Genomic DNA, 24,157 nt, shown 5'->3' with positions numbered 1-24,157 from the left:
GCAGATGTTAAAAAGAATACCGTAGATCTGTATGTAATACAGCTGAAAAGTCTCCAAGATATGTTAAGTGAGAAATCAAAGTATGTGCCCTACAATACATCTGTTGTATACCTATTTGTGTAAAACAAACAATATACATATGAATGGATCTACACATACAATTTATTTTGTTTTGGGTTTTGGTTTCTTTGCTTTGGAATATAGAAAAAGAAATATTGAAAGGGATACCTTTGGGAAGAGTTGCTAAGGAAGGGAGGTTCATACCTCAAATTCTTTTAGCTTTCTCTGTCCATTTTATTTTTAAAAAACCATGTGCCCGAATTAATTTTATTAAATAACATAAAAATAGAAGTAGAGATGTAATTTCAACCCCCTATTTTGCTTAGCTTAATAGAGGAGTTCCGATTTCCAAAATAGTAGTCATTCAGAGGAAATAAAATAACTCCCTAAAACAAATTTACAAGAAACAACATCCGTACATTAAACAATATCGCTTGCAGAACCTGAAATGGGAGCATTTTCCTCCACTCATTTCACATGAATATCTATTGAAACTGACTTCAAAGGCTGAACCACATGTCCTTGACAGCCACCAGGGGCATGTTAACATAACCTCTGCTTGTTTTCTCTCTTATTATTTTTGCAATACAATTATAACTGGAAGTCCCAAAACCTTGTAATTGTCAACTAACTTTTGGAAAATGCGAATGGTTGACCAAGAATATAAAGGGAAGGCCCCTCCTACCCTCTCTGAACTTTGTGGTGGTCTTTGGGTGCAAAATGACCTACTCGAGCAATCCTCAAAGATGAGCCAAGAAGAAAATAATTGTCTTTTCAGGAAGGGTTTCTCTGTGGACAGCAAAGATCTCTGAGAAAGAATCTGTATAACACTATTTTCTTTTCCCAGAATTTATTGGCATCGGTCCAAGGTTTTTCGCTGAAAATTAACATCCTCATGTAGTTTCTTATTTATTAAGAAAGGACACCGTCTCGCTCTCTAAATATGAAAATTACCACCATTATCTACTAGTTCTGTTACATATACTTATTGTTACCTGCCATCCTTCTGCAAGTTAAAAAAAATAACAAAAAACTTCTCATATGATATTTTTTATTCTGTTCATTTAATACATTAATTTTTAAAAAGTTAGGTTGATATCTGAACTCAGCTGGGTCAGCCCATTTTTGTGCATAGTGTATTAATATTCTGCCCATGCCTCAGGCACTCTTATTAATTCAGCACAGTTTCATATCTCTTCTTCCCGTGTCTGCTTTTCACAAATAATCACAACCAGCCATAGATAGCAGATATTCCTGAAGGTGCACAAAATAATAGCTAACGCACATACAAAGCCATTCTGAGCTTAAACTGCCTTCTAGAAGAACTCAGATCATAAGCATTGTAATTTCTGATAGAAACTTCCAAGCACACAAGCATATTGCGTTAATTATTTTCCATTCTGTTTGCTTATTGATGCAGCATCTGTTGCTATTGTTACTCATGTGTGCTGTAAAGAGGCAAAATACGCAAGGTGGGAGAAAATGTTTTGTAGATGGTTATGCCCAATGAACAGGGAATACTACACTATTAGCATTACTTCTGTTAACATGGAATACTAGTCTTTGCTATTTTTGAACAATGTGCTTAGTTCTCATCTACTGAACTTCAGCCAGACACTGGACTCAGTACTTTACATATGTTATTGCATTTAAACCTTGTGATAACCTTTGAAATAAAGATTTGATTCCCGTTTTACAGATGAGAAATGGTGGTTCAGGAACATTATGTGGGATCACACAGCTAATAAGTGGCAGAGCCGCTGTTGTGACTTCAGTGTTTATGTCTTTTCTTCTAAACACCAAGAGTGGGACTAACATCACAGAGTTTTAAATAACCAAAGTGGCCACTATTTCATCTCCAAAGAAAAAGAATTACCAAAAAGCCCCAATCAGTTGCCTGTCGCCAAAATGAACCAGCAGTTCAAAGCTCAATGTAAAAGAACAAAGTTAGAAACTGCTGATATTTTCACTCCCCACTCTCCTGCCCCCATCTGCAGTTTGAAAAGACCCTTTCTGTGGGTTTTCCTGGAAATATTTATACTCTCCAAATCCCTACTTAGAAGGGTTTCATTCCACCATATTTGGGCAGCATAACTACAAAGTAAAAGAGAGATGACAGAATTCAAGAAAATACATCACAAAAAGTCCCTTTCTGAATTGTTTTAAAACACAGACAATAACCAAGAAGACCTTTGTTTATGCGGGAACAAGATTTCCCCCTCCAGAGAAACTGTTCCTACTCCTTTTCCTATAAAGAAAGGGGAACAATCCAAATAATACCTTAGGCTGAGTATAAAACCATAGCCAGGAGAAATTTGGGGAGGGCCTTTAATAAACGTAGGAGTTAAACCAATGATCGTATTTACTGGGCAATGGTCTGTCTTCCTTTCAGAAACATGCCTGCCCTCTCACTGTATGGTATGGATCAGTCACCATATCCCTTTGGGCACAGAGTCATGACCCGAATGAACACTTCATTATGCCCAATTAAAACCATAGGATGCCAACGCTTGAAGGGGCTACAGAGGTCTTTGATTTCAACTTTTCCAATTTCCCTCTGCCCTAGCAACCCATCGTTCAACTTCTATTTTACAAATGAGGAAAGGTGACGTGACTATTGCATTGCCAATAAATACTTAAATTAGGATTCTAAACCAGGTTTCGGAATTCTCAATCCTCTGCTCTTCCACAACATGAGAGGACTTCACTTTGAATCCTGGCTAACTTCTTAACAGTGAGTGATCCAACTCCCTAAGCCTCAAGTTTCCACATCTGTAAAATTGGAACAATAATGGTACTTGCCTCATAGATTTGTTGTGAGGTTTAATGAAATGTTGCCTGTGAAGGGCTTAACAGAGTCCTTGATACACAATGTGCCATTTAATATCAGTTATTATCATTATTATTAATGCAGTGCTTTCCAAATCAATGTCTTATTCTCTGAAATGTGACATATGTGGGCTTTAAAAATTACGTTTACGCTCTACAAATGCTCACTTTTCAGTGCAAGTTGAATTAAAGTCAAGTATAACATAAGGGAAATCTATCCATAATTCTTCCTTCTATTTACCCTTCTGAATTAGCTTCTAACACGATCAGGAGAAAGAGTTCTAAATAACTAGGACAAGTGTTTTCAGCAAGACATAGAGGAATGGGAAGGCACTCTGGAGGTGGTCTTGCCCTTCACCCAACCTGCCATCTTCTTTAACTGCATATCCCATGCCAGCCATCGACATCACTGTTCACCAATTGATTTACATAAGCCAGAAATATGGTAATCTTTGAGTTCTACTTTTCTCATTTTTCATCCGACACTTCAGCCAATCAGTGACTTAGTATTGCAAGTTTTATCACTGCATCTGTGTCTAATCTATCTCTTCTCTCCATTCCCACCATAATGACGTAAATGTTGATTCTCACTATTCATCACCTTAATGATACAGGAATCTCCTCTTGTTCCTCCCTCCTCATTTTCCACTCTGCCTCCAGAGGGATCTTCCTAAAACAAAACATGAGATGGTGTTGCTGTGTTGTCAAAAATCATGAAGGAGCCCAACTGTCCACAGAATAAAGTCTAAACTCCTCAGCAAGACACACAAGACAAAAAGCCTTCTCCACCCTCAACTCCCATCAATCCCTACCTCAGATTGTATGTCCTGGACATACTGAAATACTTGCAGTTCCCCAAACATGCCAAGATTTCTGGCCTTTATTCTTTCTAACAGAAATGCTCTTCTCACGACACTATCTTGTTTGATTGTAACTTTATTTGTCCTTCCAAGACTCAGTTCAGATTCTACCCACCTGAGGACAGCTTCCTCTGAGTCTAACAGCGCTTCTCACTTCCCTGGTCTCGTTACTGTGAGTTTTGCATACCTCTATTATTATACTGCATTGGAATTTTTTACTTATACCTTTCTTCCACTAATTGGAACTTTCTTGTCTAGAGGGTTGGTGTTTTTTTATCAGCATCTTCATGCTTATCCTAATACCTGGCAGAGTATGTACTCAAAAGATTTGTTTTAATGAATGAGAACCTTCCAGACTCTTGTGACTGATAATCATTTGTTGCCACATGAGTTTTCATGGGTCTACGTATTTCAGAGATGGAATTGTGGAGGAAGCTCCATGTGCCGTTGGTTGTGGAGTGCGTTCTCACAACCATAAAGCAGGGTGTGCGCAACCACACCTCCAGAGACCTTTAATCCGGTCTGCAATATGATGCAACACTGGCACCGCCCTACATCTTTCATTCCAAAGAATCCGTTTGACCTTTAGGTATGGTTTCCATCTGGGATGATTAGAGCCCAACACGATAAAACGCTCTCTCACAACTTCCATCTCAGAGTCATTGGTGGAATGTTGAAATCTTCATATAAAATACAGGATGAATAATTACAAATACTTTTCCACATAATAACCCAGAAGTGTAAGTGAGGGATAGGGTAGTTATTGTCTTTACGATGAAATGTGGTTAGTTCCAGAGTCATGCCTTCACATGTTCATAGCTTTATGGAAATTTATTGATGGATAAGACCATGTTTTCTCAAAATCTTTCAAAATGACAATATAATAAGTACAATTTATGTGCCAAGCATTATTCTAAGCTCATTACATGTATTGACTCGTTTAATCCTCCCAACAACCTCAGTGAGGTGACTACTATTATTACCTTTATCTTAGCAATGGAAATTGAGGCACAGAGGTGAATAGTAATCTGTTTATATTCACATGGTTAGAGTAGAAGCAGGATTCAAACTCCAGAGCAAACCACTACAAAGTACTAAAACATTTTCACTTTGTGGGCTGTATTTTTTTATTTAGAAACATTTAACATTTAAGAAATACTGCTTTATAAACATTAAATTATTAATGATATGTTAAAAATTGGAAACTACCTGTGCTTTAAAAACACATTTTATTGTAATAAAAACATTACGCCCAATAACTACATATCTGATATTCTTAAAAGTCTTCTTCCGAATGATGACCACAATTAAAATATTTCCATGGTATCCAACCACGTGGCCTCACACTTTCACGCCTTTCATATTCCATTGTCTGCACTGGTGACAAGGAGGTAGATGTGTGGCTCCAAGCAGCTAATCATCTGAATGGAATTTGGACCCCACACAGAGAGAAGTTAAAGGAGGATAAACAGGAACATATTCCAACTCCATCCCTATTTCTGCAAACTATGCATATAGCTGAGGAGAACACACAAAATTCCTTCAGACATAGTAACAGTAGGCTTCCTGGAGAAACTCTACTGCAGGCTATGAGCTTATATAGGTTTGCCTAGAGTTAAAGGGCCCATGAAGATTTCCCATTAATCAGCAAGGGCATGGAGAATGCTTAGCTAGTGTAGTGGGAACACAATTAGCTGTTATATTCATTCTTTATCTTTGGTTTCAAGTCACTTAGGTAGAGCTAGTTATTTTCTTTAACTGGATTAAAAGTTCCTCGGAATTAGGGAACACATCCTCTATTTCTTTTCTATTGCCTTCTTGATAAGGGATAGTCCAAAGCACATGGATTGTACTTAGTGAGATACCTAAATTTGTGAGTCAAAACTTCTCCATTGAAAAGTGAGAGTGGTAGAGAAAGTGGCTTCTGAATGGTTATTTACATTGTTTGTTTTTTCTTGTATAATCACAAAGTTATTGTCATAATACCTATGATACCTGTTTCTTATTATCATATTACCATAATACTCATTCCTTGGAAGGCAAAGAAATAGTGAATGGAAATCAGATTCAGAGACTAAAGACCTGATTGTCCAGATTGCTGGTAGCCTCCCAGATGCTCTTTCTGGCTTCAGTTTTGGCCTTTTTAATGCAATCTTCGTATAGAGGTCAGAGTGGTCTTCACAAAATGGAAATCTGATTATGTTACTTCCCTGCTTAAACTTAGAAAGTGCCGTTGCATAACGTCTAAAGGCTTGATGTGGATTACAAAGCCCTTTTGGAAGTTTGTGCTCTGAACTGCTATACTATACTCTTCTTTCCCTTGACTACCTCCAGACTAGTTGGTGGTGCCCCTGTTACATGGTACTATGGCACCTTGCACATCCCTGTGAAAGGTCTTACCACATTGACTATCATCACCTACTGCTGTAACAGTCATCCCCTCTAATTAGACTGTAGCCTTCATGAGAGCAGGAACCATATTTGCCTTTGTTCATCTTTTAATTACCTGCACCTAGTATGGTTAACTTTTAGTAGATGCTCAACAAATAACTGTTTATTGAATGAATAAACAAGTATCACACTACCATTAACTAGCCATGGTGATTTTTATTCCTGTCAGCAGGGGAAAATAATGTTTGTCTACCAGAGATGACACAACCACATATGATTTAACCTTTGAAACAGCTTTCATTTTTTCAAAAGGAAGATTATGAAGCATTCTCATTTTAGAATAGAGATAATAACTCCTTAAGTTTCTGTGTCATACACTTGACATTTCACTTTTTCCAAAAGTCTGTCCTTTACACTGTTGTGCAATTTCAATATGATATATGATATTCATCAAAACTTTCCTTACCCATGTATCCAGCAATTAGTCATTTAATATGCCAGACACTCTCCTGGATGTCAAGGAAACCAAGATGTATAAGACAAGGCTCCTTCTCTTGAGGAGCTCTCACTAAATGGAGGAGACAGGCAGATCAACACAATAATATTCGTATCTACTAAATACTGAGTACACACTTTCTCCATTTTGTATGCATTTTCTCACTTAATCCTTACATGGACCTTCCAAGGTAGGCTGAGAAAGTCAAGAGTGCAATTGGTCCAAGGCCACTCCACTAATAAGAGCTGAGTTAGGACTTAAATTTAGGACTGCCTAATTCCAGAGCTCACCATATCACACTATGATACAATATGTTAAGTGCTTTAATCTAGACCTGAACAGAGGACACAGGGTATTAGAGAGGAGAGAGAGAGTAATTTTTCCATGGGCAGAGAAAGGAAGTTCTGTGTGCATTTATGCACTCATATGTATGAGTTGGAGAAGGCTTCATAGAAGAGAAGATATTTTAGCTGTGGAGAGGAGTTAAACTCACAGAACAGTTGGTTAAGGTCCCAGAGGAATACAAGAGCTGGAAAAGGTGAGTTAAAAGTAATTAGCTATTGGGGCTGGCCCCGTGGCCGAGTGGTTAAGTCCGTGCGCTCCGCAGCCGGCGGCCCAGTATTTCGTTGGTTCGAATCCTGGGCGCTGACATGGCACTGCTCATCAGGCCACGCTGAGGCGGCATCCCACATGCCACAACTAGAAGGACCCACAACGAAGAATATACAACTATGTACCGGGGGGGAGGGGGTCTTTGGGGAGAAAAAAGGAAAAAAATAAAAGCAATTAGCTATTGCTGGAGAATTAGCTACATATAAGGGAGTGGTTGTCTCTCTGATAGGAAACTTGTACTTTGCCTTATTGGCAATGGCATTTTAAGTAGTAAAATGACGGTTGGACTTGAATTTATATAAAAGACCATTAGTTATTTACAAAGGATTATTTGGAAGGAGAAAGACTAGAAGCAAAGACATAACCCAGACAAGAACAAATAAGGCTTTGAACTAGGAAAGTATTGTTGAGGCTGGAGAAGGAGTCACTAAGAAAGATATTTAAAAGAACAAGTCAATAGAATTTATGAATTGAATGTGAGCACGGGTGTAGGGTGAGTCCAAGGTTATAGTTTGCCAATCTGTTGAATTTAGCCCTGTAGCACAGGCTTATTTCTGCAACTTCCTTGGGTGGCTAATTTTACAGAGGACTCACTTACTATATGTCAGATATCATTTTAAGCAATTACAACAAACCCATGTGGTTTATACTGTCATTATTTCTATTTTATAGCTGTAGAAAGTGAGGAACAGAAAGATTAAATAATTTTCCCAAGGATATAGACCTATACTAATGGAAACTGTGAGGCTCTTCCCAGATTCCCTTCAGGATCAGAACATATTCCCCTAATGGCTAGCAGCGCTGCTGACTGACAGCCCTCAGCTCTCAGCCCTGCTAGGAGAAGAGAGTCACAGTGCCCAAAGTCATGACACCCTTTCCATGGGCAGCCTACAACCAATGATTGTTGATGCAGGTTACAAAGGCATGGCCTCCTCTCCCCAGCTTCAGATAACTCTGAAAGCGCATCCCAGCTTTAGACATCCCCATGAGGTATGCTTTGATTCGACTTCTCTTTTTGCCCAATCCTGATTCCTTCCCAAACCCCCATGGTGTTGATCTCAAAAACATTCCTTAATAAACGTCCTACAAACTAACCTTCATTTCAGAGTCTTCTCCCTGAGGACTCCCTTCTGAATAGCCTCCAAGCGGCAGAGCTAGCATTTGAACTCAGATTGGTTGTAATAGCCGTGGTTTTAAACACTTTTCTATATAGCTCTGCAAAATCAAAGACCCCAGGGCAATGTCCAGCACTGCAAAAAATGATTCACAAATGGACAAGTTACAACTTCTACTTTTTGTATTAGTTCATGATGCAGAACAGTCATTCAGTAAAAATATACTTGAAATGAAAAAAAGAGAACTGAGAAGATGTTGAACCAGGTACTGCCAAAATTAAGGGAGAAAAGCAAGAACTAGTCAACCACATCAACTACTAAAGGAAGAATAAATGAGATAAGGACTAAAAAGTGTTCAATGGCTTTGGCAATGGGAAGGTTTGAACAATCTAAGTGAGTTTTGTTGACATGGTATAATGCAGGCATAAACTACATTCCTGTGTTACAGGAAGAATAGGAGCTTAGAATGTAAAGAGGAGGAGTGATTGTAAACTCTGCTGTCAAGGAGCTTGACTTTGAAAGGAACCAGGATGGAGTATTGATGTTTTCTAACGTTGCCCATCTGTCAAGGTTGAGTTGGGTCCATGTCTGCCGCGTACATACAGGAAACCTAGAGTAATACGGCTTGCAATAAATCTTAAGTAAACATCTGAGCCTCTGTGAACACCCATTCGCATCACATCTTCTCCTTTCTCAAGAACTGGAGGTTCCATAAAGTGAATTCTCAAATCCCACACTGTGATGTGGTCAAGCCGCGCGCTTAGTCACTTTGTGCCATGTGTCCTCACTGTCGATTTTTTGGAAGCCAGAGTTTCCCCTAACATCTTGCCCTGCCATTACACTATGAAGAACACCAGGAACTGTTTCAGGTAAGAAGTTCCTGACCTAGGCCACAAGGGGTGGGTGGCCCAGAGGCATTAACCACAGAAAGTGTTTCCCACGAACCCACAGAGCACAGAATCCATGTTTAAAATGCTGGTGTTTCTCTGTGCTTGTTTATCCTCAGCAGAGTGCCATACCGAGCATTATGTAATAGAGGCAATAGCAGCTGAAACTTTAAAAAATAATCTCTGTGGTAAATTTGAAAGCAAATGTTGAATACTGGAACATTTCAGATTTTCCACTCAATGGATTGAATCGCTGGATACTTTAGTATCACTTTCTCTCCATTTAGCTATGGAAAGCAAAGATAAAATGCATAACTTCACAGTGTATTGCAACATTCTGGAAGGAATAGACCATAGACTTGAGCTAGAGACCAAGCTCTTTAAAATGGTACTATGCAGATGCAAATATGTGTTACTGCAATTGTATGAATAGCTTACAGAAAGTGGGATCTTTTTGTTAGTTACAATAATCCATGTAAAGTCCTAGGTCACTGTAACTGGGTTGAGAGATTACGTGTTGATGGGCTTGTCCAGACCTCTTGTGACTTAAAAAAGAGTAGTGTGAAAACTTGTAATTGATAAATTATAAATCCTTCCTCAGTTTCTCTTTGAACCATTGTAGCAGGTTTAACTTTTATTATACTCAATTTGGGAGCAAGGAACTTCATATTATTCTCTTTCAGTAGATCAGATGGCCTGTTCTGAACCTCCATGTTTCTGGGAAAAGTGAGACAATGCAAGCAGACTTCAGTATGATACCTCCTCACTTTATTGTCATACAAGAGCAGTGGAGGTCTCATGTCATCTAGAACATTCAGTGAAGACCCTCTGCCCACTACTCTTAAAGGCAGGAGGCTGCATATCATTACAGACATGTGTCTATGTGCGTGCATGCATATGTGTGCGCACATGCATTTGTGTGTCCATGTGTATATGCATGTGTGTGTGTTGGGGAGGTGGTTTTACCCTGAGGCCTGGACCTTGACACTCAGTGTGCGGCATCCCGAGATGCTCCACGCAGCCATTGCCATCTAAAGTCACACTCATAACCTAGGCTCCACAAGGGGTCCCACCACTAGAGAAAACCAGTAAAATGTCATCTGCCCCAATCTCTGGGGAAGCTCTAAAAATAAGAAAAACAGTTTTTCCTAGTTGGTTTCACTTTCACCTTTCCCAATTCTTGAATCCTTTCTTCATAAAAGGATATTCTAGCCATGGGTGAGAAATAACTATAGTTAACCATCAACTTTGTCTTGTTAAAAACTAATGCTACTACCCTCTACCCAAACAGAAGCATGGAAACATAAAGTTTAAAACACTTTCTTGGAATGGAAACCTGAAAAACTGAGAACAAAGTATATTTAATGTCTGAACTGTACTACATACTTTCACCTTCCAGCCCTTATCACACTGGCATGTGAGTCTGTTTCTGACAAGTGAGACTGTCCTGAAGAATATGCATGGATGTGAGGTTTTGACCTGCATCGCCTGACTCTGGACAGAAGCAGCTAAAGCATAGGACTGTCACTCACTCTTCTAAAACAAAAGCAGCAACAAAAATGCTGCTTTTGCCTCTTAAAAAGCTATTCCTCTGATTCCAAAGGATGGTATATAATTGCAGCTTTCACCAAATGTGTTAACATCAAACAAGGTGATTGAAAGACGAATACAGAATGAGCTGGTGCTTTTGCTGTAAGACTTAATAATTGAGATGTATTCTAACAGAAACAACATCATTGTTTTATTTCACTAAATGTTATCTACTCTTTCCACATTACTAAAATTTAAAACCAGACTGTTTTCCAATTTTCATAGAAAGCCCAAAGAGAGAACTAAGCTGAGCAGTTAACATGTTTAGAAACTGGAAGTTTAAAACAAATCTTTGGAACATTTATAATCTCAGTTTTAGTTCTGTTCATTAAATTCTATTACACCATTTCTCTTTTATAACTCACTCTCTTTTGTTTTTTCCATTCAAAAGTACTCTGTGCCAGGCTTTGTGCTTCTCTCTAAAGCTTTCCTTGGAAGTACCACCTTCAAAAATATCTGATCAGGAGCCAGCCCTGATGGCCTAGTGGTTAAAGTTTGGCATGCTTTGCTTTGGCGGCCCAGGTTCAATTCCTGGGTGCTGAACCACACCACTCATCAGTAGTCATGCTGTGGCAGTGGCTCACGTGGAAGAACTAAAAGGACTTACAACCAGAATATACAACTACGTACTGGGGCTTTGGGGAGGGGAAAAAAAAGAAAGAGAAAATAAAAAACGTATCTGGCCAAGAATATCATCCATTTATTCTTTCTACAAATGTGATAGACAAATGAAATGAATAGACATAAATCCTTGCATTCTTGGAATTTATATTTGGAGAAATGGATGGAAAATACACAACAAGTAGGCAGAATAAATAAATTATATGGTTTCTTACATGGTGATAAATGCTAAAGAAAAAATACAGCAGGGTCAGCAATATTGGGAAGCAGGAAGCGTGGGGGTGCTGTTTGCAGTTTTAAACAAGGTATTTCAGGTGAGCTTTATTGAGACAGTGATATTTAAGCAAAGGCTTGAAGCAGGTCAAAGTACAGCCAGGTGTGTGTCTGAGGAAGCGCATGGATTACTGCAGCTACCTCCAGCAGAGCAAGTGGCTGGTGCAAAGACCCTCAAGCAAAAGGTGACTATTGAGTAGACGGAGGGTCAAGGCATCCAGAGTGAGAGACAGAAGACTAATAGGGGATGATGTCAGAGAGATAGAAGTGGGGTATGGAGGGCCTCCTGGGCATTTTCAGGGTTTGGTGTTTACTCTGAGTGGGATGGAAGCCATTGGAGAGTTTTCAACAGAAGAACGACACAACCCTACTTACATTTTAAAAGGATTACTCTCACTGCTGAGTTGAGGATAGACAGAAGAGGTGGCCACAGTGGGAGAGCTAGTTAGGGAGCTACTGCAAAGATCCAGGCAAGAGGTGATTGTCATTCATACAACAGTGGACAAAGAGGAGTTGGTAAAAAGTGCTCACTTGGTCACTTTCTAAATCTATTTTGAAGGAAGAGCCAACAGGATTTCCTGAGAGATTGGATGTGGGGTCTGAAAAAGTGGCTAACCTTTTCCAATGTCATTATGCTGCATGAATGATAAATTTTTCTTTTATGTCTTTCCCACTTTGAGCAGTTTCTTTTTCTTAGTGTTGAAATGATTTTTATGTAACGCTAACATTTCACCTATATTTTTCTATCTTTGCTGTTTCATCCATCACAGATTTAGCAAGTCAAAAAAAAAAAGGTTTACGGGGCACAGCTACTTGACCATGGGAGTGGCCTGCCTCTCTAAAAGAGGGTGCTTATAGTCTCTTTGTTTTTCATTTGCTCTCCTTAAAAAAACAGGCCAGTGTTTAAACTGTCAGAGAGCAAATAGAACCCATACTTGCTTCACAATTTATGTAACTGATTTAATTTACTTTTGACAATTCCATCACAGATCTGACAGTTACAATTTTTGTTTTTCCCCTGAAACATCAAGATATTACTTTTGGATGTTGCTGCGAGAGAGCTGAGAGGAATCTTGGCATTTGTGCAAGATGATTGCCAGAGGGAGGAATACCAACCATGAAATGGTCTTGCCAATTTTTGTCCCAGAGCCAGCTTTACAGGTAATGATGATATTATCTACCAAGTGTATAGATTGCTTCTCAGTTGACTGCCCTATTTTACATACATTAACCTATATAATCCTCACAGTAAACCTGTGAGTTATGTGTTATCGGCTGCATTGTGCAGAGGAGCATATTGTCTCAAGGAAGTGAATTGACTTCCCCAGGTCATACCACTGACAAATGACAGAGCCAGGCTCAAAACTGGGTTCAGAATTTAATCCCAATCATAGTTCTACTAGGGGATCTAGGCATGTCCCTCTTTGTTGCAATTGATGGATCTGGAAAGAGAAGGTGGACCATAAATGAACATTGTTTTATTTCACAGTCTTGCTAAGGATGGGTCTTCCCAAGAACAAAAAAAGGTGGTGGAGTTCAACAAGTTTACAGCATCTCTAAAGCTTGACCTGAAATGCGGATGCAGGCAGGATAAAACACTGCCTATTCCATTTCCCTCCAGAGGAAAGTCTTCAACCTCTACCAGCTCCAGCAAGAGTAATGCCTCCCAGCCCCTATGCTTTGATTGTAGAGGATGTTCATTCCCTGCCCCTAACCGGCATCAGAGAATCCCTGTCTTAGATGTAACTGCTCCTGTAGTTCATCTATACAGGGAGTAGCATTCTACGATGAACGAGAGGACCTGTTCATGAAGTCTGCAGTGCTACGAAGCCCTTTAAGAAACGTTAAGCCCTGTTAGTATAAATCTGACAAAAATTTGATACATGTCTCCTTTACAGCCTAGAAGAATGACAAGTCACCATCTGCCTTTCCACAAAATAATATTAATGGGGTTAACACCATGGATTTAAATGGAGGCAGCTTCTCAAATTAGGGAAATAGAAGGCGTGAAATTCACTATCAGAAGTTTATTGATTTTTCCAATTAACACTGAAAGTTTGCTCCTTAAAATTTTGCTTACTGGCTCAGAAATGCAGTGTGCCAGTGGATAATAACGGATATGAAGTGCTATATTCCATACATCATTCACGATGTCAAAATGACCGATAATGAGCAAGTTCTAGTTGTTTAAACATTCCTCAGCTAAAGTAGCATCATTAGAAAAGATAAAGATTGCACAGCACGAAATTCTTGTGCATTTTTAATGATTCTAGCTTAAACATCCAAAAAATCTATTTCTAGGTGAACTTAATTTAAATATAATAAAGAGAGGATTATTTTCTTATGAAGGACTAGGCACTTTTTAAAAAGTGAAATTTAATTAAGTACAATTTTAAGTACTGATTCAAGATTAACAAGCAGGACATTTTAAGTTGCTTATAATGAAAAAGTGAAAAGAATCCTCACCAATTCACTGATATATGTGCCCATGGTAACCCCGGTAAACATAGAGATTCTATGCTCACTTAGCTACTTCTTGTATTTCCATTACTCAATACACGTCTTCAAGGTGCTAGGTTCATCCATAACTGAAGAGATGCTACTAAACTTGACTCTTAAACACAACCTTAGAATTCAATACCTAATATTTAGCAACTTGTAGTAGGTATCTGTGTGCATTGCTTAGGTAAACAGTTACAAAACAAACCTGGAAACTGTTTCTCTAGTTTTTGGAAAGGTTAAAAACCTCCCAAATGTTTATTTGAGTAGGAAATATTTTATTGATGTATTTCAAGCACCTAAAGCAGTAGCTGGTAAACAGTTGGGCTCTCCATAAATGTTTATCGAATGTTGGTTAAATGAATAGATGTTCTGTCTTTCAATCATTTCAGCAAATGTGAATGTTAGCCCTATGCCAAGCTATATGCTAGTTTTTAGGAAAAGCAGAATGAGGCCAAAGAACCAGAGACCCAGTTCACAACCTTAAGTAGCTAGTGACTTATTAGGAGAGAATAAAAAGAAGAAAGAAGAAAGCCAGGCTATGAGTGAGCACTGTGTGATCATAGAAGAGAAAGCTACTGCCTGCCTGGGGAGGTCAGACAGGATTCGAAGAGGATAGGACACTTGATCTGGATCTTGTGAGAGAGACATACTGAGGAATGAGTGAAACCTCACACAATCAATGAAAAATCTGTTTACTTTTTTTTTCTTCAAAAGTCAATCCTTATCACTCTTTAAGAAGTCAGGTAATGTCACACTGAAATTTTAATGGGGCTGTTCAGCTTTTTCAGTTGTTTGTTCATTGGGATAGGCCTTCAAATGAATAACATGTATTAAGTGCCAAGCACTGTCTGTGCCCGATGTTGGGCGTTCATCAGTCTATGAGACAGCACAATCCCAGCCCTAGAGGATTCCCATTCTAGTGTGTCATCGGAGCGTGAGGCAGAGACCTCTTCACTTGGTCTGTGGGCTGGGAAGACCTCCTGCAGGAAAGCACTTCGCAGCTGAGACTTGACGAATGAAAGGAGGGAAAAACAAGAGAGGTGGAACGGAGGGAAGGACATTCCAGGCAGAGGGAAGATCATGTGTGAAACCACCCACTCCAGAGACCAATTTCTTGAGAGTCTTTAAAATGATTGGCTTCAAGAGCAAATGGAAAATAGGGTTTCCTGTCACTCCTCTCCCACTGCACCTTCTGCTTGGCGGACCCTTCCGTACAGCCTGCACTGACAGGCAACAGAGAATACGGGCTTTCAGTTTTCCGGTATTCTCCTCCCACTGACCCTGAAGTTGCAAGCCACAGGTTTCTTGGAACTGTGAATATTGTTTGAACTCCAGCTAAAACTGGAGATGTGTTTTGAGTCACATTATGCAAGCATATTTATACCATCTGTTTATGACACTTACAGGTGGACACTATGATTCATTACACATACAGCATACTAAAGATAGAAGCCTGGAAAATCCTGAGCCCTGGGGAGTCATTGGGGACGGGGCAGTATGCAGAAGGAGAAGGTAATAGGAACCTTTTCTTAGAATTTTGTAGCTTTTCAAATAAAATCCTTACCTTGATGAAAATGTTTTTGAAAGTATTTCATAAAATGGATTTGGTAGATGAGGATGGACAAAAAGGAGTGGCAAAATATGTACTACTATGAGCAGTTTGGGAATATTTTCCTTTTCTGTGGAGGGGAGGGTGTGTGTACACATGTGTGCATGTGTTAAAGAACCAGAAAATATTTGCTAACTATGGGGTCAGAAGCAAGTTCTTTCCAAGTCAGAAAGAAAGATTCAGGTCTAAGCCAGTTACTTCTTTCTCCTATGTAATGTTTCTGTATCATTTGGACTTTATGTTTTGTGTTCCTTATCTTCAAATACAGGTAATTCCTTGCTTTTTTTAAAAAAAAAAAATCACATTAGGACCCTTTGGTGACAATATACACAGACCTAAAAATCAAGCTACAAGATGTATCTATCCTTTTGTTTCCAGAAACTATTCCCCTATCCACAAATTAGGAATGCTACCACCACGAGCTAAGACTGGTATCTCTCCATTCTCTATGTTTAGCTAAACGTGGAAACTTTGAACAGCCTCATAAATAACAATAACTTTTAAAGTAGTTTCAATAAGCTAGTATCTCAAAACCAAGCTGTCTGATGGAGACCCTTCCCCTTGGGGTAGCAGAAACATCCAAAAGAGTCAAGGGAGAAAGAGCTCGGTGCTGTATTCAATTAGTTGAGAAACCATCAAGATAAATAAGGCGATACCTTCAAGAACACACAAAAAAGGAGGCAGTGAAGTAGAACAAATTAAAAGAAAAAGGAGAAGTCGGCTGGAGCTAAGTGACCCCAGGGGTTGAGAATAATTTCTTCTTCAGGACAATTTTAGTAGAGGTCTCCTAGCAAAATGGCTCAGTGGAAACGATTTCTTTTCATGTCTGTGGGGAACTGATGAAGTTTGCAGGAAACACAGGCAGTTTAATTCCAAACAGTGTACAGTAGGTCAGTTAGAGGGAGCAACTTTAGAAATCTTTGGTCCCCTCCTAGCATACCAATGCCTGGAAAAGTCCCAATGATCATGAGGAAAGCCATTTACGTCTTAGGAATAGGAGATAGTCCAGGAGAAAAGCTCATGAACTCTGTGCCAACTCAAGATGGCTTTCATGGAATTCTCAGCCTTCTTAAACTGACAGCTGATAATGGTCCTCTCACAAAATTATTTTTAGTCATAAGATGTTCAATAATTATTTACTGAGTCCTGCTATGTGCCAGGATTTCTGTCAGACTGAAGGAATGTCAAGATACAGGAGGTCTCTGACTTCGAAAGAGAGTGAGAAAAAAAACCACTAGATATTTATGTAATTATTAACCTAAAAACACAGAAGTATGAATATAGTGCTGTGGAATCCCTAAAAGGATAGCTGTATCTGGAAGAAACAATATATATGAGAGCAATCTCCAAAACGCTAATCTCAGTGAGAAGTTTTGTGAATACGCTGGACGTGTTCCCTCAACCACTGCACATGTCGCCGTGAAAGATGCGACAAATCAACCACTGCACTCATTCCCACAGTTTCAGCCTCAGAATCCTTCTTAACACCGTTGATTACAACCAATAAGTAAGAGCTGGTATGGAACCTACTTGCTAATCTGGCTCTCCACAAATGTAAGGAATTGTTATTAGTACGTTTTAAGAACAAGTACCAACCTAAACAGCCCATTGTCAAAGGGTGTCAGTTGGACAGATTATTTAAAGAGCACAGGACCAGGAATAAGATGATCCAAATTCGAGCTAGCTTTATGATTGTGGTTAAACCTTCTCCATCAAAGCTTCTTCCTTTATCAGAAATGGGAAAATATGGCCTAGCTGAGAAGATTCTGGAAGTGTTAAATGTTAAGTATAATGTTCAGTTATATACTTGAGTACTTTGAAAACTGAAGTGCTAAACAAGGTGCGGGTTATCATGATAATGTTCCTCATTATCCTCTTCGTATTATTGTTTTAACTAATCTTTCCATAGTATTCTGGGAACTCTCCCACAGCCCAACCCAATCCCCACCCCCACCTTGCAAAATCCAGCATAAATATGTTAAAATGAAAATCAAAGGTATTCTTAAAAGGGAAAAGAAGTTTAAAAATAGGGAAGAGGGAAGTGATGGAGAGTTCCTGAGCAATAATGTAGTGGTTAGGAGGAAGGGCCCGGAGACCAGATTACATGGGTTTGAATTTTACATCTGTCACTAGCTGTGTGACCTTGGGCAAGTTACTTAACCTCTCTGGCCTCAGTTTCCTCATCTGTAAAATGAGGTTAATAATAGAACCTGTTTCATAACAATGCTGTGAGGCCTGAAGGAAATAATATGAGTAAAGCCTGTAGAACAGTGCCCATAACATAGTACACAATAACTGTAAGATATGTTTTTATTAACTAAAGAGACATTTATTGAGTATCTGCTATGTGCCAGATCCTTGGCACTGTGAAACTGTTTTCCCCAACTCCTACCAAACCACCAGATTTGTTCGATTCAGGGTGAACATCCCAATATGCTGAACCCAAGGACAGTCTGTGTTTCTTATCAAAAAGTTTTCTTGCTGTGGGGAAAAGATCAAGACCCTGTAAAAGTCTGTGATGTTAAAGATGTCTTAAAATGCTGTGTAAGAAAGATATCAACTTTCCTTTTCTTCTTTCCTTCTCTCCTTCCTTCTTTCCTTCCTTCCTTTCTTCCTTCCTTCCCTCCTTCCTTCCTCCCTCTCTCTCTCCTTCCTTCCTTCCTATAATATTCTTTGAGTTCATTATGCATTAGATGCTATGCTAGAAATCTCAAAATTTTGTATTATAATGAATCCCTCAGAAATGTAAGTAACTTTGATATTGCCCATAAATCCACTGAGTCTGTTGAAGACTAATTCATCCTGTGAAAGTGATGGAATTGATTCATTGCAATAAAGCATTAAAGGTTAGTTTCTTAAATTCTAGGGTCCCTGAAACAGTGGCCTCCAAACTTGTTTGAATATTCACCTTTATTAGTAAGAAAAAATTTTGAGGATTCATCTCCAATATAGGCACAATATTAATTTATAAATTACATAGAAGAACTACTATAATAATAAATATATTATTTATTAAAAGACACTAACAAGGGAACATTTTTAAAAATGAGACAGAATAAATAGATACTATATAATAAGAAATAAGTAGTATTGCTTATTTTGTACCCGAGTGTCTTGCCCTGTGCATACCTCTCAGTGGCTTGCCATATACATACCTCTGGGGTTCTCACCCCTCATATAGAAGGCATCTCTTCTATGGGGTTTATATAGGTTCAAAAAAAAAAAACCTGTAGAAGAAAAATATATAGCTATAAAATGAAAATAATGTTTTTTTAATGAGGCCAGCATCTTGTGAAATAATTGGTATTTTTTACTCTCTGTGAAGCCAAATAAGACTTCACTGAAAGTAAAATATGCCTCAAAAGTTCCTCAAAAGAATGCAAGGCATTTTCTTGTGAGGCATTGTCTTTTAATGAAGAGTTGCTAAAAGAACTCAGAAGTTGGGGCCGGCCCGTGGCCCAGTGGTTAAGTTCGCACACTCCACTTCGGCGGCCCAGGGTTTTGCTGGCTTGGATCCTAGGCGTGGACATGGCACCGCTCATCAGGTCATGGTGAGGCGGCATCCCACATGCCACAGCCAGAGGCACTCACGACTAGAATATACAACTACGTACTGGGGGCTTTGGAGAGAAGAAGAAGAAAGGGAAAAAAAAGGAAAATTGGCAACAGATGTTAGCTCATGTGCCAATCTTTAAAAAAAAAAAAGAATACCATCCCATGTGGTGGTGCTTGAAAAAAAAAGAACTTGGCGGTAGAACATAATGGTGAAGCTCAAAGTCTCTGGAGTCACATTTTTTGGATTTTGATTTTGACTCCACCACTCCCTAGTATTGTGTCCTTGAACACGTTGCTTGGACTTTTTGTGCCTCAGTTTCTTCATGTGTGAAAGGTAGAATGATAGTATGCCTAGATCATAAGGTGGTTGTAAGGATTAGATAACTCAGCACATACTGTGTGTTCTAGGGTTAGTTATTATCGTTAACTTCAGTAAAGACAGCATTAAGAAGCTGAGCTTTCTTTGCTTCATTTCTAAGTTGTTAAACCGCTTTCCAACCATCAGGAGCCAAAGCACAGTCTTCTTGAAGTGACTCTAATCCTTAATCCCCAGATAAGCAGATCAGTGGTGATTTACCCAGCTTCCCAAAGGAATGGAGCAGGAAACAAAAGGCAGACCCCCATTTGTGCTGTGCCTACGAATCTGTCACGTCTGTAGGCTTTATTCTAACTTCCCACACAATCCATCACGGAGGGAAGGGGATTTGCACAGGAGGGTCTGAGCCAGTGGTCCTGTCCTCCCTCCCTCACCTGTCTCTGTCTGTGGGGTTTTATCAAAGTGAATCTCAAAGGTGAATTTTATGGGCAAATGTTGGCAGGAGCATGTTGGCATGGCACCGCTCATCAGGCCATGCTGAGGTGGCGTCCCATACAGCACAACCAGAGGCAATCACAACTAGAATATACAACTATGTACTGGGGGGGCTTTGGGGAGGAGAAGAAGAAGAGATCAGGGTATGAAAGGCACCCGCCTGCCTAAAAGAAAATTGGAACAGTGTATGCGCTTGTGTTCAATACTTCCAAGTTAGTACTCAATGAGTTTGCTAATTGTATTTGCTAATTTCAGTCATGTCTCTTTACTCTTGCTTAATGGAAGGAAGGAAGGAAGAAAGAAACTGCTATTGAGCACCTATTAAGTGCCAGGTACTGTGCTAAATAAAATATGCATATTCGTTCTCATTGAATCATTACAATGATCAGATGGGGCAGGTATCATCATCACTGTTTTACACATGAGGAAACTGAGGCTTGGAAGGTTTAAGTGACATTCTCAAGTTTACAAGATATTACGAGGCGTAGCCAGGATTCATTACCTAGGTGTGTCAGAATCTAGGTCATCACACACACCTGTCTTACTGTCACCCATGAGACACACACCAGCATCCTGAACAGCCAGGTTCCTGGAGTGATCATCCCACTGTTTATTCTCTAGGAGCATCTCCCCAAATAAATGTGGATCTTTGAGCTATCACGGACCCAAAACTTAAGCACAAGCTGAATCCCAACAGCAAAAATTTACCCTTTTGATGATGATTCTGTCAAGTTAGTCCTTCCCTGATCCTATAGTGCTACATTTACTAAATTACTCATTTTCATGAAACCAGGATTGAAGAATACTACCCTTCCCCAACAAAATATGGGAACTAGGAATTTAAGGAGAGGATGGTGTTCTGGGACTTTCCAGCCTTCACAGTCATCTGAATTCCCAGATTAGCTCTTTCTTATCTCTCTCCACTCACTGCTTGAAATTAATTGGAGTCACGCTTGTTATAAAAGTGTCTTTCCAGAGAGTTCCCAGTTTGAAAAAAATCCTTGTGTTCCACAATTCACTTAAATTCAGTTGTTTGGGTCTTAAACTGCATTTTTCCATAGGATTCATGTTCTTGACTTAGCTGCCAAAGACTCTGACCTGCAATATAGCTGAAATGTACTTAGTACCGTTCCAGTAAAATGTAAATAATAGATTTGAATAAGAAATGTTTATTTCTTGTAATAACTAAAATTATGATAAATATGATAATTATAATCCCAACCTTTTACCAGGCTCAGGGTTTAACACAATTTCATGAAAATCTATCAGAGCATCATATCCCATTTTTATACATGAGAAACCTTCCTGAGCCAGATTAAGTAATTAACCAAAAGGCACATGGTGAATTATCAGGATTTGAACTCAGATCGGTACTGTTTCATGTTCTGGTTGCTCAGTCTCTCTGAATTTTTACTTAATAAAGTACTGGCATCAGAGACAGGAGATTCAATTTCACTTCCAGGCCTGTTGCTAGGTGGTTGTAAGGATTAGATAGCTCCTTAGCACATACTGTGTGTTGTAGGGTTAGTCATTATCATTAACTTTAACAAAGACAGCATTAAGAAGCTAAGCTTTCTTTGCTTCATTTCTAAGTTAGGCTTTGGGCAAGTCCTCCGACTTCCCTGAACTTCACTAGTAAGTTGAACAGTTTGGACAAATGGTCTTTTTTTTTTTTTTTTTTTTAAAGATTTTATTTTTTCCTTTTTCTCCCCAAAGCCCCCCGGTACATAGTTGTGTATTCTTCGTTGTGGGTTCTTCTAGCTGTGGCATGTGGGACGCTGCCTCAGCGTGGTCTGATGAGCAGTGCCATGTCCGCGCCCAGGATTCGAACTAACGAAACACTGGGCCGCCTGCAGCGGAGCGCGCGAACTTAACCACTCGGCCACAGGGCCAGCCCCTGGACAAATGGTCTTTTAATTCCAGGCCAACTAAGACCCCCAGAAATAAATTTCTCATCGCCTCTAGCAGCCCTTTACCATTGTTCCATGGCTGGAATTTTTAGAAAGTTTCTCTTTCCTGGTCAATCAAAATATATCCCCCAATAATTTCTAAACATTTTTGTCCTAAAATCCAACAAAATAATTTTATATGTCCTTCCCCATCCATCTATCTGATCAATAAATATGTAATATAGTACCAGCATTGGGAAATCTAAAGAAGTTACAGTCAAAGGAGTGGAAATGAAATGCGACAATTAGAATTAAATATTCATTTATTTAATATAGTTACATCTGGAGTCCAGGAGGAACATAGAGGAATCCTATTCTGTCTTGGGTATGTTAGTTATGATATGTTAGGCTACCCTGATGTGGAAAGAAAGCCTGACATCTCAGTGGCTTAACACAAAGAATGTTTATTTTTCACTCAAGTAAAGTCTAATGTGGTTTGTTGATATTCATGGACAACTCGCCTCCAAGTGATGAACCAGAAACCAGGCTGCTCCGTCTTATAGTTTTGCCATCTTTAATCCTTCACTTCTAACTGCATAGACAGAGATAGATGGAGGATGGAAATTGATGCATATAATTTTATGGCTAGGGCTGTAAATCACTTATATCATCTCTGCCCACATTTCCCTGGCTGGAACTCAGTCGCATTGTCCCAGCTACATGCAATGCTGACTGGGAAATGTATTCTTTCAGTACTTCCAGAAATCAAATTGTTTGGTGAACAAATTGCATTATATTTCCTTTTGGAACTCAGGGGAGTTTACATAGTAGAGTTACAAACAAATTAAGATTTGAAAAATGAGCAGAAATTTTACAGGTGATAAATCTGATGGAGGTACTGGGATAAAAAGAAATTCCTGAGCAAAGATCCAGACAGAGCCAAAGATCCAGAAAGAGCTTGTTACATCCAGAGAGCAGCATACACTATATAAATATTTATTGGGTTCACACCATGTGTCAGTCCCTTTGCTGTAATTATTTTGGTAAGGTTGTTTAAAGTGGATGTCTTAGACAGAGTTTCCTCCAAAACAGTTCCTGAGACAAACTCTTAAGTGAAGATAGTGTATTTGGAAAGTGACCACAAAAAGCAGACACGATGGACAGGGGAAAGTGAAACAGAAAAGGGAGATAAGCCTCTATAAGCATGCGTTGTCTAGCTGGCCCTGATACAGGCAACTGTTGCTTGAGCCTGAGAGTCATTATTGGTCGCTTATGAAATGTGTCTCAAACTGCTCTAAGAGAATTTGAAGTTGCACACAAGAGATATCCAACATCATCTGCTTCCAGTACCATCCACCTCTTACACTTCTTACATCCATTTGTGCCTTCCATTAGTCTGATTCATCACCAAGTCCCCTTCAAAGTGCTAGCCAGTTATTAAAAGTGGACTGGTGGGACTAGCTCCAGTTCCTCCTGCTATACCTGGTCCTGAGGCACATATTTCAAATTCATTCTCTCGCTCCTACACTACCTATTATGGAGTGAATGTTTGTGTCCCCCCAAAATTCACACATTGATGCCCTAGCCCTCAATGTGACTGTATTTCGACATAGAGCCTTTACAAAGTAGTCAAGGAAAGGCCATGTGAACACACAGCAAGAAGGATGCCATTTGCAAGCCAGGAAAAGAGCTCCCACCAGAAACCAAATCAGTCAGCACCTTGATCTTGGACTTCTCAGCTTCCGGAACTGTTAGAAATAAATTTCTGTTGTTTAAGCCATCCGATCTATGGTGTTTTGTTATGGCAGCCCAAGAAGACTAATACATTACCCATTTAATATTTTCTTCTTCCTTAGCTAGCACTTTGGCTGGTCTAGTAATCTTCGCTAGTGGTCTAGGCTGCTTACCTAGTGAGATGGCCTGGAACTTCAATCCTGGGGGCTTTGGACTCATGCCTTTGTCAAGTCATGGTTGTTATCCTTGCCCAGTCACCATTTTCACTGGGTGTAGAACTAGCAAGACATTTCCAAGTGAATTCCCTGACTTATTCCTCTCCA

The 24,157-nt window shown here is 39.3% G+C and overlaps 1 long non-coding RNA gene across 1 annotated transcript in view; it reads left to right on the top strand.

Annotated features, from left to right (window-relative positions):
- The first annotated feature begins 7,020 nt into the window (after positions 1-7,020).
- The window catches only part of LOC139039855 (uncharacterized), a 47,752-nt gene continuing 30,615 nt past the window's right edge, over positions 7,021-24,157 (top strand). Inside the window, exons 1-3 of the long non-coding RNA XR_011493061.1 lie at positions 7,021-7,174; positions 12,766-12,895; positions 15,643-15,748. This is a non-coding gene — a long non-coding RNA (uncharacterized lncRNA). The remainder of the gene's footprint in view (positions 7,175-12,765; positions 12,896-15,642; positions 15,749-24,157) is intronic.

The sequence above is a fragment of the Equus asinus genome, chromosome 12 (assembly GCF_041296235.1).
Source record: "Equus asinus isolate D_3611 breed Donkey chromosome 12, EquAss-T2T_v2, whole genome shotgun sequence".
Lineage (NCBI taxonomy): Eukaryota > Metazoa > Chordata > Mammalia > Perissodactyla > Equidae > Equus > Equus asinus.
Note: the sequence above shows the minus strand (reverse complement) of the source record. Positions and strands in the feature narration are given on the sequence as shown.